Source organism: Ursus americanus, chromosome 5, assembly GCF_024610735.1.
Source record: "Ursus americanus isolate L20-20 chromosome 5, mUrsAme1.1.p, whole genome shotgun sequence".
NCBI lineage: Eukaryota > Metazoa > Chordata > Mammalia > Carnivora > Ursidae > Ursus > Ursus americanus.
Genome location: NC_142131.1, coordinates 17,750,684 through 17,766,082, shown reverse-complemented (window position 1 = coordinate 17,766,082; position 15,399 = coordinate 17,750,684). Strand labels below are relative to the sequence as shown.

The following is a 15,399-nucleotide window of genomic DNA, read 5'->3' as shown; positions in this document are numbered from 1 at the left end:
AATTATACTCTGGATACCAAAGAAATCAGCCTTGGCTAGGGTGTTCGAATGACAGTCTTCTGATACGATTACTGAGTCAGCCCTCCAGACTCACAGAATCTGGGTTTCCAAACAAGACTACTACATTTCCTTGCCTGGACTCATAACCCTTGCAATGCAGTATAGCAAACTTTATATAAGCTGCACCTGAGCCAAAGACTTTTCAGTCAGTGCAGTCTTTATTTCATTCCTAACTTTTGTCCCAATGAAAAGGCAACGTAATGACTTTCACCACGGGTGTTATTCTTCTTGTCCCTCTGTCACTGTTCATCAAGGACAGCTGGGAAAAAGCACTGATCCAATTAATAATGTTCTCCTTAATTTCTCTCTCAACAGAATCTTGATACCACAATGGCCCACAAAACAATTGTCAAATCTGGGGTCAAACTATTAATTGAAATAATCACAATTAAAAGCATTTTCATCATTACATGCATGAAAATCCCAAGTATATTTACTGTGAGAAAGCTTTGCAAAGACTTGACTAACAAATGGTATTATAGCAGTTCTGAGTCAGTAGACGGATGGTAACCAAATTGCCTTTTTGAATCAGAATGAAGGTCAGGAAGTCAAAGTGAGTTAATTAGTTAATTAACTTATTTATTTATTCATTTTGATTTTTATACTTTTAATTGAAGCATAATTGACATGCCATATTGTATTAGTTTCAGGTGTACAACATAGTGATTCAATATTTATATACATTACAACATGGTCACTACAGTAAGTCTGATTACTATCTATCACCATACAAAGTTACAATAGTATTGACTATATTCCCTATGCTGTACATTAATTCCCATTGTATTACTTGTTTTATAGCTGGGAAATTGTACCTTTTAATCCTCTTTACCTGTTTTGTCGTCCAGGCCATCAATTATCAGTTTGTTCTTTGTATCTATGAGTTTGTTTCTGCTTTGTTGGTTTGTTTTGTTTTTTCTAGATTCCACATATAAGTGAAGTCATACAGTAATTGTCTTTCTTTGTCTTATTTCTCTCGGTCCATGCATGTTGTTATGAATGGCAAGATTTTATATTTTATGGCTCAGTAATATTGTAGTGCATATATACACCACGTCATCTTTATCCATTAATCTATGGATGGGTATTTAGGTTGCTTCCATGTCTTGGCTATTGTAAATAATGAACAGAGGAGTGCATGTGTCTTATTGAATTAGTGTTTCTGTTTTCTTTGGATAAATGTCTGAAAGTGAATTGCTGCATCATATGTTCGTTCTTTTTAAATTTTTTGAGGAATCCTCATTCTGCTTTCCATAGCGGCTGTACCAATTTGCATTCCTACCAGCAGTGCACAAGGATATCATTTTCTACACATCCTCACCAACACTTGTTATTTCTTGTCTTTCTGATAACAGCTATTCTGACAGGTGTGATGTGATACCTCATTGTTTTGATTTTCATTTCATTTTTGGTTAATGATGTTGAGTATCCTTTTATGTGCCTATGAAGGTGGGTTATTTTTGACATGAATCAAATGGGAGAGGAAGCCATAGCTGTCACTTCAGAGAGAACCAGCAAGATGCCTTCCTCATGTTCTGTGGCACTGTAGTGTTGGCACTGGTAGCATCCATGTTTAAAAAAAAAAAAAAACAGTTTGTAGTATTTGCAGAATGGTCTTTTGTGTCTCATATTAAAATCTGTCCTACTGTGGTATACATCCAGGAGTTCAGTGCTAATGCACTGATTTCCAAAAATCTGAGATTTGTCCTGCGTACACATACCTTTTATCAATTGGGAAAAATACTTCAAGTAATTTGATCTTAGTTTCTGCATTCTGTAAAATGGGAATATCATCATGTACCTCATGAGAATATTACAAATATAACATGTATGAAACATACATGCTATTACAAAGAATATTGTAAAGATAACATGTATGAAAGTGACCAGAATAGTGTCTAGCATTTTGCCTGGGAAATATTAAAATGGCATTTGGGGTTTAAACTTTTTCATTTTGGTTGAAACTCTTATTGGTGCTGCTTAAAACTCTGCATTTACTCTATCTGGCCTTCCTGGGGGTTGCTTTCAGGGATATCTTATTTTTTCTTGGCATTAACATATAGAAAGGACATCATATTCTGTTTGTTTTGCTCTTGATCTGATCTTGCAGATTCAGACCCTCCTCCTAGACACATGCTTGTGTTTTTGAAGGTGTTCCCACCTCTGAATGACTTTTTTCATAGTTGTGATTGTATATTATACTCTGATCTCCCTTTGGTTCTCTAGCATTATAACTGCTAAATTCTAAAATTTCTAGTATAGCTCATTCTGCAAATCCTCTATCCACCCCCTCTTTTAGTTTGACAAGGAAATTTGAAACAACTCTCTTCAAAATAGTGAGACCACATGTAATAATGAAGTCAAAATTAAAAAGAGAAAATGTAGCCCCATTCTGATCTAGAGATGAGCAAGGTGTCTAATTCTTTTTTTTTTTTTTAAGATTTATTTATTTGAGAGAGAGAGAATTAGAGAGCGAGTGTGAGTGCAGGGAGGGGCCAGGGGAAAGAATTTCAAACAAACTCCCTGCTGAGTGTGGAGCCCAATGTGGGGCTCAGTCTCAAGACCCATGAGATCATGACCTGAGCTGAAACCGAGAGTCAGACACTTCACCGCCCGATCCACCCAGGCGCCCCAAGGTATCTAATTCTTAATCTGGTGTTGGATGCTGTTGATCTATAAAGAACTCCACTATGGATATTTTGTTGATTGCTTTTGCTCTTTCTGCTTATTTTTTCTCCCGATGAGGAAAGAAGCAAAAAATAGCTATATTTATGGTTTCAAGAGTAAGTAAAAAATGAGTTCTTCTCATTCTTTTCTGTATGGGTTCTAATGCTTTTTACATTTAGCTGGGGGAAAACCAGTTACATTTAGCCCCTTCACCTCTGCCTAGTTGTGGGGTGAGTAGTGAATGAGAACACTGTCATGGAAGGCTCCAGACCTGGGTTCTAAAATTAGTGTGTCTTTAGCAATCCCTTACATCTCTGTATTTCTCAGTTTTCTTGCTTGGTAAGCAAGGTAAGTAATAGTTTCCTTATGTCACTGGGATATTTCAAGAATCAGATAAAATGATGAATGTCAAAATGCTTTGGCAAATGCAAAATATCATTTTTAGACAAATGTAAAATGTTGCAAATAAGCCATGCTTTCCCCCTTGTCTTTTATACAAACTCAACACATTCAGTTATAAATATCAATGTAACTTAATTGCATAAAACTTAATATAAATAAAAATCTTATGGAAAATGCACATATACGTTATTTTTTCTCATTGCAGTCATCAGTGACACTTGTCGAATTATCATCTCGGCACAACTGTAACTTACTGACCAGGTGTGTCGTAATTTCTCACCGATGTGCTTGCTGTGAAAATTTACTTAAAGTAATTTGATGAAAAGCTTTGCTAATTCAATTATTGAATTTCATGCCTTGTATTTAAAGCCTATAAACAAAAATTATAGAAAAGTACTTAAGTTATTGCATTATTTTAATACTGTGATTGAATAGCATTTGTATTTGCGATTGGTAGGCAGCATATTTAAGTGATGTGTTCATGAAAGTGAAATATTAAAAACAGCTTATGAAAATCTCCCATCTGGCAGTTACAATTGATCACAAATCTACTCTTCAGCATTATTTTGAAAATAGCATGAGTTTTTAATTAAAACCGTTCATTCGATTTATTAATGTAAGTAAAACCTCCCATCTGATCAGGTTTAACTTGAGAAAGTGGTTTTCTAAAACCCCTTTTATGGATTGAATGATACAATTTTCAATAAAGATTAGTTATAAAAGATGTCAGACATTTATTTGCTATCAATCTTTTTTGCGTGTGTTCTTCTGAACTTCAAAATTGAACTGTGAACATAATTCTGTTTGCTTAAAAATATTTGTTGAATTAATGATCTTCAGTCTCCTCTTATTTTAAATCTAGGATCTGAGATAAAGCTCTTTTATAAACTGTGCTAACTTTAGGTATACTTTATATCCGTTAATTTAAGTAAAGCTGCCACAGGCAAAAAATAACTGAAGTATTAAGGTTAAAATTTCTCAAAAACACAATATACAAAGCATTTTTATTTAGTAATTACCAAGTGCTTATTCAGTAGCTGTTTGTTATGTAATATCATCTCATTTAATCCTTTCAATAAATCTCTTCCTCAGCATTCTTACTATCTACATTTTACTTATAATTAAATTGAAGTTCAGGAATTATATAACTTGTGATTAAATTTCAGAAGAAGGATTTCAGACCAGGCAATTGGACTTCAAACCAAAGACACTTCATCACTCTCTGCCCAGGTGCCCAGGCCACCTGCTTATCCTCCTGCTGTGGGAGGGTTATAAGCACAGTTCTCTTACCTTTCTCCTGGAACCTCAGTACCTGAATTAGATGCTGTGTTAATTCCCAAACATGGTTATTTATCAAATTAAAACTATGAATTGAAAAGTTATAAAAGTGGGAAATATTTTTGTGACAATATTAACCATTCCTGGGTAATTGTCTAGTTTATTTCCCTCATATTTTACACTAGCTAAACATCATGCCAATGTGTTAGATCACAAAATTGGTAAATTATCCATGTGTTTAGTTACACAGTATTATTTTTGGTGTGTTAATGTTAATTTATCTCATTTGCAAGTGAGAATTTGAAATTCAGAGACTATTTATAATTGGACCCTCTAGATCCTAGAGTGGGAATGAACAGGGAAAGATAAGCATGCCTGACTCTCCTTCTGCCCTCGTGGTGTCTTTATTTCCATGATTCTGCCATGGGAGGAGTTTCTGCAACCCATTTAGTAGGTGGTGGCAGCATACCCATTCATCAGAAATTGGAAGTCAATGGGCTTAACTATTGACAGTCTTCTTGAATATCTATACATGGGGAACATGATCCTTCATGAACTTAGAGTTAAGTTCAAAGACATGAACTTTATGTACTGCTGTTATTATTGAACTCTAGTTTCATTTCAAAAGATTTGGAATAAATATGCTCAGGGGATCTTTCAGGTTAAGGCTCACCTTAGAAATAAATCTATAGTCATTAGACTCTGTTTCCTCCATTGGTACTTTATACAAATATGGATACACTCTCCTATTAAAATTTTCCAATGTGCTTGTTTAATACACCACTAATAGTCATGTTCTCCAGCATGGGAGCAAGGGAGACTAAAAACTGGTTCTACCAGCATCTTAGCTTGTGTCTTTGTGAACCCGTGAATGCTAACTGGGCTGTTTTTCAGTTATACCTGTAATTTGTATCTCTGTAACTCTGAATTATGTCTTTATTATTTCACCAGAACATTACTCAAAATTATCCTATTTCTAAGAGCTTATTGAAAGGTTGTATTGCTACTGCTGTTTCCTACCTTTTGAAAAATAAGTCCTATGAGTTTTGAAATATCTGCCCTTGGAAATAAATTCCAGAGTGTTTAGTTTTTAGTTATTTATTTACCAGTACTCTGAGTTGTAACAAAAATAATTTATCAGAACTTATAAACATGCACGCAAGATGAAATGAATTTTAAATGTGTAAACAAGCCAAGGGAAAGGGAAAAATAAGAATAAAAAAATAAAACCCATCCAGGAGTGAGGCTGGTACATAAAATATTTGCCCTCAAGTTCTATACACTTGCTAGAGGTAGATCACAAATATGACTCTAAGCTTTCTAGAAACCAATCAGAAAAGGGAAATGTGATTACTATCTCTAAGGTGGAAGGAAATGAGTTGCTTTGAAGAAGCATATTAACTATTCATGAAACCAAGATTATGAAACAAAATTTTATATACATTGTAAGAATGAAAAATTGAAAATATATTTAACATAGAGTGAGGGATTTCATAGGTCTCTTTTGTGTAATGTCCCTAAATATCAGAGATGCTACCTTGCTGAGGTATGATTGCAATAAAAAGCATTTTAATGGGAGAGGGGTAGCTATCCTATGTGATCCAGTCATGCTACCCTTTGGTAGTTCTGCTGGTGCAAGGAGAGGTGTCAGAATATCTGTAGAAGTATTGAGCAATATCAGGTATATAAATGGTTCCCAGGCTTCAATTTAAGCCCCTTTATAATACAACTTCAGTTTAGCTCATTCCCCTGATCCTTCCCAGAAACTGAAGACATTGTTACTTCCAAGTACAAGGTTTCTTATCTCTCACCAGCTTCAGCAAGGAAGTCCTACAGATAGGAGTAAAAAAGGCCCAGGTAGGGGAGGGCAGAGACCACTTCTCACTCATCTCCATAACCCGAAGCCCTGTTAGTGGAATGCCTGCATATAATAGGCCCCTAGTACTTGTTGCTTTGTATGGAAGTTATTCCTCTCCCAAACTCTAAAATTAACTTACTATTTCAATATAGGTAAATAACTTTGCCTTTGTAAAGAGGGATAATGATACTAACCTCAAAGGGATGTTTCCAGAACAGGATAAATTAATACATAGGGGCATACTGGCTAATAAATGTGGTTAATAAATGTTTGCTGAATCAAGGAATGAACTCTAAAACACTATACAATGCCAGAAATGAGAAATTAATGAGTTATATAAAAAATTCCATGATAAATATTTTAGAGGCAAAACATCAGTGCTAATATTCTGGCTGATATTACTTGAGTAAATAATATAAGAATACATTTTTTCCCATGAGACTCCGTGAAGGTATATATTATTTGAAATGGGGATAAAAGACCATTTTTTTTCTCCTATCATGTTAGCCTTCTTTCAAACAAACTCATAACCATTGATCTAGATTCTAGAATCAATGAACTGTGTATTCTTAATAATCCTCCCTAAATATTTCTTTTACTCTGTATTGATATTTTGACTGGTATTATGCACTATAAGTTTAAGATTTTATTACCTGACAGCAGATTCTGAATGAGTTTGGCAATTAACTGACAATCAGTTGATTGATTGACAAACCTTTGATTTCTAAATATACTTAAATTTTCTAGCCTACTCTTGCTATAATATACTCATCTTGGCTAGTAAATAATATATCCTCCATATGTGACCCTTCCATAAAATAATCCATTTTCCAATGGTTAAGCAATAAAGACCAGTAGGGAAAACTTGGTTGGGAATTGCTGCATATTATGCCCATTTATTGGGCATTGGTGGTGAAAATTATCTTGTTAATGCTTGTGAAAGGCCTGCAATAAATAAACCTGCTTAACCTTTAAAAAAATACATTTTCCTCTTTTCAGCATGGTACCATTTTCTTCAATTATTGCCTCGGAAATCCAGTCTCTAATATTTGTTCTTAGATTCTTTTGTACTATATAACTTATGTTGAATTATAGCTTTCCAAGCTGGCCACAGTTTGGTTTAAAATACCATTTTACTTCAAGGGCCTGGTTATTGGCAGGCCTTTCTTGAGCACTAAGAGGCGTAATCACAGCTGTTCTAAAAACTGGCCTTAATTAGTAATTCTTTCTTTGCTCCACTGTTTTATCTGTTTGGAATGAAAACTTGTAGAATTGAAGAAGGAAAGAATAGTGCCATTTTGGAAATAAATTTAGTATCATATTTCCATCTTTTAGGAGACGTGTGTATGTATATGATTAATAATACCCTGTTGTATATTTGGCTGAACTTTCATCCATGCAGAGGCTAAGTTTTTTCTGCTATTGTCCATCTTCTTGGTCTATCTTTCCTTTAGGATTTGGAAATTTTGTTTTTATCCCTGAGCAATATATACCCTTTCTTCTTGTTCCTCTCTTTTCTTATTATAGGTTTTTCCCCCAGTCATTTACATTTTTATTATCTAAAATTCTATAATGCATTTAAATATGATTTCCAATCTATTTCTTTCCAATCTGTCATTTAAATGAACAGAATTCTGCTTAACTTATTATAATATAGACATTATTTGGTCTTTTTGAGCCATTTGTAGGTTTTTTTTTTTTTTTTTTTTAAGATTTTATTTATTTATGTGACAGAGAGATAGCCAGCGAGAGAGGGAACACAGCAGGGGGAGTGGGAGAGGAAGAAGCAGGCTCCCAGCGGAGGAGCCTGATGTGGGACTCGATCCCGGAACGCCGGGATCACGCCCTGAGCCGAAGGCAGACGCTTAACGACTACGCTACCCAGGCGCCCCACATTTGTAGGTTTTTTTACTTTATGGTTTCAAGTTTTAGAATTTTACTTATTTATAGCCTTACCTTTTTTAAAAGTGATCGCTTGGATATTGAATGCATTGAGTAATGTGGTGGTTGTTAATGTGCCAGATATTTCCAGCTTTTTACCTTTCAGGCATCTAAGGGTATATCACCCCCAATCCCTGTTGTGGTTGTGAGGAGGGAGACATGGAACTGGTTAAGCCCAGTAAATTCTGAGCAAAAGTAATGTGGGTCAGTTCTTGACCAAAATATTCCCTTGACAGTATAGAATCTTCTGGAATTATCTTATTCCCTGGTATAGTGGCTGACAACATTTAAGATGTCCTTCCTATATGACCCTGGATCCTTGAGTCAGTTCAATGCTCAGAGCCCCCTGCTGGCCTACAATTGGCATATGTCATAAGCAAAAACAATCTTACTGTAAACCACTGAGATTTTGGGATTGTTTGAAACTATAGCATAACCTAACTAGATCGGCTGATTCAAGTAGTGCATGGTTTTGGCATTTTCTGTATGGTGTTAACAAAAACTGAGATAGGCAAACACTGCCAACACTCCCAGAACCCTACAGATCCCATCTCCAATCTCTGTACACCATTTTTCCCACTTCTGTGCGCTTTTGTATCTAGCAGATACACATGAAATTTTTTTTAGAGAACTGCCCTCAAATTACTGAAGCCACTTACTCTACGAGCAGACAAACCAGTGATTAACTGGCCCATAAAATCTCAGCTTTTTTTACCTGCAGAGAGGACGACAACTTTGAAATGAACTTCCACTCAGAATTCTCTGTCAGGATCCTTCTGAAGCTACTCCCTGAAAGACCTTGCAGGAAATCTCACCCTTGCTTAACTGCTTCTCCTTTCAATGCCCTACGTCTTGACTCCCTTATAATGTTCTCCTGGGAATTCTTCCTTCATGCATCACTTGTGCCTCTTGTTAGAATCCATTTCTGTGAAACCCTACTTAAGACTTGGAATGGTATATATATTATGTGTCTTCATAATTATGTTGAAGGAAATATGTTTGGCTAGATTTTAACTTACCATGCTATGTAAAAAGGATCAAACTTTAGAATGTTGTGCTTTAGCTTTAAACCATTTAAACCAGGATTTTGTCATGTTTAATATACTATTCTTTACCAGATTAAAACAATACTGCTACTTCATTTTCATTAGTAGGGTATGATTTTTATATCATTATGTCATTTCTCTGCTTTGAGTGATGGACTTGAAATCATTCTCTCTCTTCATAGTACTTAAGCATCTTCAGAGCCCAGAGAACATTGTAAGATACACTTAGGGTTAGGACAAAACTCTGATCATGTAACAGAGCAGAGCTTACTGGCCACACATGGTGAAATTTACTGACATACTCTCCTTACTGTAGTGATCTCATCAACTGTGCCCATTGGTGATGATGACACATGAAAGTAAAGGGAAAAAACCCACCTCTTTCTTCTGGTGATGCCTTTTGGTTTGAACTTTAAAGTGTTCTTAGCAAGATCTGTCCTTTTTGTCAACATATTATGCACACCGTTCCCTTTTGGTATACAATTCTGACTTTGACTTTCTCCTTGTTCAATTTTACAAGTTAAGGGTAATTTTACTGATGCTTAATTACATGTTTGGTTAGAAAATGCAATGCTTTAGCAATTTATAAATGTGGAATTTGTTTCATTCATTTGTTACATCCTTTTAGGCCACATGAGGAAAAGCCAACTGGAGGCAAATTACCCAAACTAAGCTACTGAAATGGTAAGGATCTTTTACTTCATCTTCTAAGGTAGTAGGATTCATGTAGACAGGTGAACTAAAAACAGCACCATCGGTATCCTTTGTATGTGTAGCAGCCTATGAAGGAATAATGAATTTCCTCTTTGGGAAATGTCCCTTGTCATGAGGTAGAGATCTTTGAAATATATTTTGTTGGTCAAGGAAGGAGGAAGCAGTGGAGAACTCATGTATATTCTAGTTAATGAAGTAGAATATTTTTAAATTCACTTGCTCTTTATCTTTTTATCAGCTATTCTCTTTTTTCCCCTTTACATTATTTCTTGAGGTAATTTTTATTTACGTGTTATGAGTAAAAACCAAAAGTTACAAGCAGGTCTTTAGGTGTCATCAATTTTATAGGGATGCAGGTGAAACCCATTTATACATCTATCCATTCTCTGTGCTTCTGAGAGAGTCATAGCTAGATAATAAACGATATATCTGATCATAGTAAACATTTAGAAAATAACGTGTCACTATCTATTGTGACCTAGCCTATTCATTTTTAGGAATCTCTTGTACACAAATAAAGATGATAATATGTAAAACACATATACAACAGGGTTTGTTTTATCCTTGTTTATAGTTGTAAAAACCTGGAATTAATCTGAATGTCTAAACATAGGTGAATGGCTATGTAAGTTAAGATACAATTATAATAAAGAATATTTTACAGCCATTAATATAAAGGAGTTAAAGTAATACTCCTGACATGATACGTAAATGTAAAACAGTTCTTGATCTATAAAAGGGCAGTTGTAGAAAAAAGCGTCTTGTATGGGCCAATTTCTTTTAAAAGAAAAAGAACTCTCAATATTGGTATGAGCATAGCGTCATACCTCAAAGAATGCACACTAAAATTTTAACATTTAACTCAGGGGCAACATAGCTGGGGAAAGAATGTGAGCTAATAACATTTTAATGCCTCTGTATTATTTAGCATGATACAGCAAGTACACATTTCTTTTGTAATTTTGAAAATGATAAAGTATATAAAGTTTTTTGACAAAAAATTGAGGAGAAAAAAATAAATAATATATCTGCCTCTATTATTTAGGAGGTTCTTTTATTATAATTAAAATTATTTTCTTTTAGTTTAAGGATTTCTGTTTTTTCTAGGGATTTCTACGTTTAGCTTTTGATGCCAGATTTCTTTGGGGTATAACTGTACAAAGACCCATTCCAGACCTTATTTATCTGCAGTGCTCCCAGATGTAATATGCGGTAGAGGAAGGTAGAACTAGCTAGGCAAAGGTAGCCAAGTACCTTCTGCTGCTCCTGTCAGTAGGCAGAGGTTGCTCCTCTCCTCTGTGAATCCACCTCCAAAGAAACAAAGAGTGTGGATGTCCAAGTGGTTATTTCATAGGCATCACTAACGATCACCAACACCTCTGGGTCCCTGCTTTTTCTGGAAATGCAAGAAGACCGCAATTTTCCTAAGCTTTTAAAGTAAGGCATGAGATAAGACTGGACAGTGACATGTGAGCCAAAGTAGTGTGCATTTTTCCAAGTGAACAATAATAAACGTTCTGTTGGTGTTTATTATCACAGCATAAACTGTTGTACCCGAGACCAGTTACAGCGCAAACATCAGTTGTTTGTGTAATACCTTGATCTTATGTACCAGCGTTGTCAGAATTTTTGTAGGCAGAAGACACAAAATTTTACTATTATCCGTGAGATGCAGGAAAGTTTTACTTCTATAAAATTTAAACTTTTACCCAGTGGACTTTGCTGTAAGGTCGATTGAGGTTCATATCTTACTTGGTAATACTGTACAAATTACTGCAACTCTCTGGGCCACGGTTTCTGTTAGTAAAATGAAAATACACATATGTTCCAGCACATGGTTCTTTGAATTAAATGAAATAATGTGTGTAACCCAGTGTTTTGTACATAGTGTGTGTTCAGAGACTGCTAGCTGCCTACTTGGTAGATCCTTGTGAAAATATTCTAAGTGGACTTGAAGTAGGGGAGAGAGAGCATTAAGATAAAAGGAAGGAATCTGTTATTGGCAATAGGAACTCCCACTCCCCCAAATTTGATTAGCTTTGCTCTTTGAGATCCTGGAGTAATGTTGATGAAGAGTTTGTATCCTTTGGACTCTTAGGTGTTTGAGTTTATTACGTTTATTCCACAATGGGAGTAAAACTAAAGATTTGTCTCACTTAACTCTAATCTATACGTATTGACTGAGTCCTATTTGATTTTCTATTTTATTTTACATTTACTTAAATATATTATAATCCTCTTCTAGTTGAGCCCCCTTTTCATCATCTTCTACCTCACAGATGTTAGCTTCCAAGGTAAACAAAGTATCATTGCTCTATCTCCCAACTCTCTACTTCTGTTCCAAGACAGAAACTACCGAGGGAGATCTGAAAAGATAGTAGGGAAATGACACATGCACTCACTCTGGTGTGAAAGTCCCACACAGGAAATTTTATAGGTAGAAACACATGCCAGAAAAATGCTGGTAGTTATGCTTTCTATAAATTGGAGTAGTTCATGTATATCATTCATTCACATTTAAGACAATGGAACAATGGAATAGAAGAACTGCCACATCAATAAATTGAGGTGCTTGTTTGTATAAATCCATTTAAGTCATTGAGAGTTGGGATGGATGTGTTCAGTAATTTAACTTCTAGTTACATATTTGGGAAAGGTATTTTGCTGTGACACATTTAGACAGATTGGGGCAATTCAAACTTACAAAGTTGTGATATGGTGGTTGATAAACAGTCCACTTTGAATGATCACTCCAGGACAATCAAAGTGTTTCCATTCTCTCTTACCAGAGATTGGTTTAGGAATGGCCAATTATGGCCATTGATATATGACAGAGAGTCTAGGAAGCACTCTGGCAAAGGTTCCCCCACTCTCTCTGGCTTAAAGAGACTCAAGAAAGAGATAATATCTTTTCCCTCTAAATGTTGTCATGTTTGCACATGATGCATGGAGTTATTGCAGGCACTTTGTGATCCTGAGGTTATCATTTTGAGGACAAGTTTGACAAACTGAGATCTTTCATGACATGATTAAACCTCTGATTATACTGATCCTGGAATTGTATTATTAGAAACTTCTTGTTATGTAAGATGATAAATTTTTTATTGTTTAAGACATTTGAGTGGAATATTTTGTTATTTGTGATCTAGGACATTTAAATTAACACATAGATTAGAAAATTTAATTTGGGATAGAATTCATAATAATTCAAGAATTAAATGAATATGTGCTTTACGAAAGAGAGCTCATGACGAACACACATTGCAATCTCTGCCCTCAGGTTTTGCAACTGAATAGTAATTAGACAAAATTGCATTATAACACAATGTTAGTATACAGTTATGTGATGGTCTGGTGTCACAAAATGGTGCCCAAATCAGTGTTTCAAGGTTGGAAAAGGTTTTCCGTAGGATAAAACTTCCAGTCTGGGATCAAAATGATTAAGGGATGTTGGCTAGGCATATGGAGGGACAACAGTCAAGACTATTTTTTCATGACAGATGACAAGAAGATATTGGCTGCTGTGACCAGGAAGCCCAGTGGTAGTTTCAGGCTCAGCTACCTCCAGTGCTCAAATCATGTCATCAAAATAACCTCAATACTACAGTCAACTGGAGGGATGGAGTTGCCATTTAAAAAAGGTGGGTTAGGGGTATAACTTTCAGAGGCATGATCTGAACATATTCATTTTGAGATACCAGTTATTTTTTCAGATGGGGCCCTTGATAGAATATTTAGATATGTAAATCTAGAGTTCAGGGAAATTAAATGAATGTGTGCTTTACGAAAGAGAGCTCGTAGAGGTTATAGAGAGGCTGTAGAGACAAATTTGTGAGTCATTGGTATATGAATAGATAATATTTAAGCCATGAAGCTGGACAAGTTGCTGTAGGTGTGAGAATAGATAGAAAAGAGAAGAGGTCCAAAGAATGGATTTTTGGGATTCCAATATGCCAGGATTGGGGAGATAAGAGAAAACCAGTAAAGAATATGATAATGAGCAGTCACAGATGTTGGATAAAAATCAGGAAAACCAGGTCTTGGAAGCAGGGATATGTAAATATGAGAAGCAGAGAGACTAAGAGAGAAGCATTCCACAGACCCTCCTTCCCCCACAAGCTTGTGTCTATGCCCCAAATTCAGCCTTCTCTCCAGTGTCTGTGGACGGAACATACGCCTACAAAAGGCCGTTCTTCCCTTTTTTGTCTGATGTGGAAAAGAATAGTTTGAGCTAAAGGTAGAGGTTTGGCTTTATTTACCGGATAAAATTGAGGAGAGAAATGAACAAAACAGAAGAAAAATAAGTAAGTACTTACTGCTTTTATTTTCTTTTTCCTTAAGTCTTCTAGCCCAAGTTCTAAGCGGGTAGCTGGGGAATGAAAATCCCCGAAAGATAGTAAGTTACCATTCAGACCATAACTCTCCCACTTCACCTTCCTTATCCAAAGGTATTTCTACCATCAAATAGTTTTATATATCTGTTTACAGATATTAATATTCCTGTAAAGTTCCATAATCAGAACTTCTGAAATAAAAGTGATTTTCCACTTTCCTGCTTAATGCAGCTCTGTAACCAAACTCAATATATAGAAGGATGTAAGATATAATAAGTGAACAAGAGTCACTTAGTAATCAGGAGAGCTGAATCCTAGACTCAGTTGGGTCATTAGCAAGGTTTCAAATATGGGAGCAAGTAAGCCTTGAATTCAAACAGTCTGACTCTAGAACCTATACTCCTAACAGTGCTTGAACTGCCTTTTGGACTCCGGTGAGGATGACACATGTGAAAGTAATTTGACAACTTTAAGAGCACTCTGTGGGTACTATTACTACTATTACCCTTTTTTCTTATTTCAGAGATCATCCAGGATGACATCTGGATACTGCTTATACTCTAGTACCCACCCGTTAAAGACTCCTTTCTAAAGAATGTGTGTGTGTGTGTGTGTCTGTGTGTGTGTGTGTGTGCGCGCGTGTGTGTGCGCGTGCGCACACGCTTGCATAAATATGTAAAATACTGGTTGCTTTGGATTGATTTGTTGAGCCTATTTAGAAAATGTTTCTCTTTTCTAAACACCCATTGGCCTTATTGTCACTAGATGGCAGAAACAGATCCTACTTCTGTGGGAAAATGAGAGTTCGTTTTGCATTCGGGAAGGCCACAGAAAAGCTTCCCACAGACAATGTTTACAGGCTTTCTTTATTTTGACATTTCTTCTGAATACATTAATGTTTTTGGAAATTCCCTGTTAGGTCCCCTGCAGGGGTATGCTGCAAAGTGATCTTGGCTTACACAGAAAAAGAATGGCTTGCATTATGCACTTTGCATTTCAGTTTACAATTTTAGAATCTAAAACTACTTTACTTAAGGCGGGGGGAGAGTGTGAAGAGGGTGGAGTTAAATAGTAAGAAAAATCAGGATATTGTATCCCA

General features: G+C 35.6%; 1 long non-coding RNA gene across 1 annotated transcript in view; it reads left to right on the top strand.

The window, feature by feature from the left end:
• The window catches only part of LOC123791476 (uncharacterized), a 507,626-nt gene that overhangs the window by 422,349 nt on the left and 69,878 nt on the right, over positions 1–15,399 (top strand). Inside the window, exons 14-15 of the long non-coding RNA XR_006779388.2 lie at positions 9,881–9,936; positions 13,467–13,607. This is a non-coding gene — a long non-coding RNA (uncharacterized LOC123791476). The remainder of the gene's footprint in view (positions 1–9,880; positions 9,937–13,466; positions 13,608–15,399) is intronic.